The sequence below is a fragment of the Trifolium pratense genome, linkage group LG7 (genome assembly GCF_020283565.1).
Source record: "Trifolium pratense cultivar HEN17-A07 linkage group LG7, ARS_RC_1.1, whole genome shotgun sequence".
NCBI lineage: Eukaryota > Viridiplantae > Streptophyta > Magnoliopsida > Fabales > Fabaceae > Trifolium > Trifolium pratense.
In genome coordinates this window covers 27,449,370-27,453,431 of record NC_060065.1, presented here as the reverse complement: position 1 = coordinate 27,453,431, position 4,062 = coordinate 27,449,370, and the positions used below count along the sequence as shown (strand labels likewise).

At 37.1% G+C, this 4,062-nt stretch overlaps 1 long non-coding RNA gene across 7 annotated transcripts; it reads left to right on the top strand.

Moving 5' to 3' along the window:
* Positions 1 to 3,850, top strand: LOC123895272. 7 transcript variants are annotated; one of them, XR_006804182.1, is made up of 10 exons: positions 81 to 415; positions 675 to 742; positions 839 to 905; positions 1,036 to 1,139; positions 1,219 to 1,258; positions 1,367 to 1,431; positions 1,922 to 1,985; positions 2,128 to 2,189; positions 2,362 to 2,599; positions 2,835 to 3,850. It is a non-coding gene; the product is annotated as an uncharacterized LOC123895272 (long non-coding RNA). The 7 variants fall into 7 exon arrangements; XR_006804180.1 differs by having other exon boundaries at positions 97 to 415; positions 658 to 742; XR_006804179.1 differs by having other exon boundaries at positions 97 to 415; positions 658 to 742; positions 1,367 to 1,466.
* Positions 3,851 to 4,062: the final 212 nt, after the last annotated feature.

Here is a 4,062-nt window from a genome sequence, read left to right as displayed (position 1 = left end):
CCAATGATCATGTTCCACATGCCTAGCTGCAAGGTTTGGTCAACTTTAAAAGATGTCATCCATGCAAAGCTTCACATGACAAGTGTCTGGGTTGTGATGCAGAGGAGGTAATTAGAAGCTTCCACATACTAGCAATATGTAACATATGCATTGGGCCCACTGACATATATATTTCTCTTTTCCCAAATTTTTTTCATTTGTAAATTTTTTTTTTCTCTCTTCTCTCCCTCTCTCTCGTGCTCTCTCTTTTCTCACCATCTCACACTACTAACTCTCCTCTCTGCCTCATCTCGTCCTCCACCACTGCATCCACCACAACCTCCACCGCCACCTACAAATCAATCTCCGAATCAGAACGTCCTCTCCGCTTCCGGTGATGCCGCTGTCATCAGAATCACATTATTCTTCCTCTCAGGTAGGCCGAAAATCATCAACCCTAACCCCCAAATTTCAATTCCTCAAATTTTGATCTTGCATGTTTGAAATCCTCCATGAAATTGGATCTTTGGATGTCAACAAACTCAATTGACTAGAAAAATCTCTTTTCTCTTTCAAACTGTTTTCGTTTTTTTTTTTTTTAATTTTAATTGTTTGTTGTTACAACAGGTTCCTCGTGTCAATGTGCTCATAAACTTGCTTAATATTTCATTTTTTTAGTTTTCTTTCATATTCAGATTTGTCTCTGTTTTACGGCTAGGAAAATGGTGAAAACTCGCGACCACAACCTTTCTAATGGGAAGAGGTGAATGTTTTGCTATTCTATTTTTGTTGATTTAGATTAGATTTAACAAGAAAATTGGTTATTTTGGACCTAATTATTTATTTTTGATGATTCAAGGTTATTATGTTTTTGAGTTTGATAAAATAGTTTCTCCTGCAAGGTTGCACCCAATCCATTATCCAAGGTAGATTTTGGTGTTTTTTATTTTTGATTTTGAGGTTGGATTGCTTGTGTTGTGTGTCATGTTAGTAATTTTGTGTGTTGATATTGTATTATTAAAGTTGAAAATTTTGTGTTATTCCCCATTAAAACAGGGTTGGAGAAGTGAGATGGAGAGGAACTGGATTGGTGGTCCAACAATGATACTTAGTTCTAAGGGAAATCACACTTATGTGCTTGTGACAAGAAAAGGATATTGGTAGGTTAACTACTGCATATAATTTTTCCCATGTATAGTATTCTTTTTCGTAACCTTTTTTTTTTGTTTTTCTTTTCAGTTTGATATAGGGGGTGTAATTATTGATGGTAAATCCACTGGTATGTGCAGATTGCTATAAGCATAAATTCCAATTTATTTTCCTAATATTTCATAAATTGATCTTAGCTTTGATTTCATTGGTTTGACATTTTCTTATTGTCATTCAGGATATTGTGCTGATGGCTGTGCGCCCATTGCTGACTCAAGGACTTATTTGTTGGCGGGACGAATGGTATGAATAAATGGCCTGTAGATATAGATCCAATGGTATGAATAAATGGCTGTAAGTTATTGATTTTGTGGTTTTAATAATGTCTGCTACATGTTTGATGAAATGTTATTGAGAAAAAACACTAAAACGTGTTGCTGAAAATCGCCATGCTTTTACTCATCCGGTGTTTATGGCTGTTGCCACTCATGAAAATTGGAAAGGAACTGTTAGATGGGATAGTGATTACTCCTTTCTATTTCACTTTAAATTGTTTTCAATTTTAACATGTTATACTATATGCAGCACTATGATTGGTTCTTTAATGATACAATGTATCTTATTTGGGGGCTTTAGAAATTGAAAATTTGTATTCTATTGTTCAATTCCAACTCACCAAGTTCGCGAAATCCAAACCATTTTCAATTGTTTGCCATTGCACAATTTTCGATTTTCAGTAACTGTGTTTTGTGTAATGGTGGAGAACAAATGTGAACCAAAAGATTTTTGGCAGGAACCTTTGGTCCCTGCTTCTTCTTGGACACCATGTTCTGATCAGCGAAGTTGGGAACCTAATGGTATGTGTGTCTGAACTTTGAAATTTGACGATTATTATCATGATCCATGTCTTTGCATAACTACAATTACAAATATAGAAAGGCTTATTGGTCCATTATGAGTACTCACAGTTTGCTCTCTTCTATTGTACTACTTCATTAGAGGGAAGTAATGGATACATTTTGGTTAGTGCAAATGGTGGGATCAACCAACAACGGGTAGCTGTAAGTGTTCTTTGTCGGACTGCTATTTTTTACGATGACGGTTTAGAATTATTTAGGATTAATTTATTTGAAAGGGAAAAAACATAACAAGCTTTGTCTTAAATGATTTTAGTGTCATTTGTGCTGATTATGAGTTGCAACAGGTTTGTAATGTTGTCGTTGTTGCTTGCAGGTAGTACTAAGTTGAAAGTTGAAACTAATCTTTAAGAATATGTCATGGCAGCCATGGTAAAGATGCTGGCCGCTTCACTGCTGCTTGGGAACTTTACAAAGCTCAGGAGGATGTTGTAGCTGCTTGCAATGATTACGGTATTAAAGTTACACTGTTTCATGGTCGTGGAGGCAGTATTGGCCGAGGTGGTGGCCCTACATATCTGGCTATTCAGTCTCAACCACCCGGGTCTGTGATGGTAGGTTATACATTTAACTTTGTTATTATTTTTCTCAATATATTTTTTCTTCTTAAAACTAATTGTATGAGGTGATGGTGGTTGTATGGTTTCAACTTCAAGGACTTGATTCCTTGGATCGTAAGGAAGTAACATTTGGACTATTGAACTGGTAGTGTAGTGATTTATGTAGTCCTCGAGTATCTAAATATAACATTTGAAAATACAAATTTATTTTTCCGATGGTGCATCGCAGGGAACACTTCGGTCTACTGAGCAGGGAGAAATGGTAGAGGCCAAGTTTGGGTTACCACAAATAGCTGTTCGACAACTTGAAATATACACAACCGCAGTACTACTTGCAACTCTTCGTCCACCACTCCCACCTCGAGATGAAAATTGGCGTAATCTCATGGAAGAAATCTCAGAGATCAGTTGCTAGTGTTACCGCAACGTAGTCTACGAAAATCCAGAATTCCTTACCTACTTCGCCGAAGCCACGCCTGAAGCAGAACTCGGCTTCCTCAACATAGGTAGCCGTCCTGCAAGGAGGAAGAACACGAGAGGAATTGGACACCTACGTGCTATTCCCTGGGTGTTTGCATGGACTCAAACTAGATTTGTTCTTCCAGCTTGGCTCGGAGTCGGAGCAGGTTTGAAAGGTGCCTGTGAGAAAGGTCACAGAGAAGAACTAAAAGCAATGTACAAAGAATGGCCTTTCTTTCAAAGCACAATAGACCTTATTGAAATGGTTTTAGGGAAAGCAGATACTACTATAGCAAAGTACTATGATGAAGCCCTTGTGTCAGAGGAGAGGCAAGAACTCGGCCGCGAGCTAAGAAACGAGCTCTTGACAGCTGAAAAGTTTGTGCTGGTGATTAGTGGCCATGAGAAACTTCAGTAGAATAATAGGAGCTTGAGGAGGTTGGTTGAGAACAGACTTCCATTTCTCAATCCAATGAACCTGTTACAAGTGGAGATTCTCAAGAGGTTAAGGCGCGATGATGACAACCTTAAACTCAGAGATGCTTTGCTTATCACTGTAAATGGGATCGCTGCTGGTATGAGGAATACCGGTTAACCTTGCTTCTCAATAACTATAACAATGTACACAACTTTCAGCACTAATGAATGATGAATAGTTTGTTTTATGTTAGGTTTGTTTAGTAAAGATTGGTATAAGTGTATAACCATAATGGTGAATGGTTTGTTATGTAAACAGAAGATGCATTATAATGTTAGAATGTGATGTATGATTAAGCTTTTCCTGCATTATGGTACCTATTAAGTTCTTAATTAATATCTCATGAACTTTTTCTTCATTTGGGTGGACATATGATATATTGTGTGGACAATAAAATTCAAATGGAAATTGTGCCAGCATCAGTTACTACAGTTAGTAATTAAGTAGCTATTTCAACTCTTAAGTAATTAAATAGCTATTTCAACTCTTGAGACTTGAGACAATAACTTTTACTCGGTAA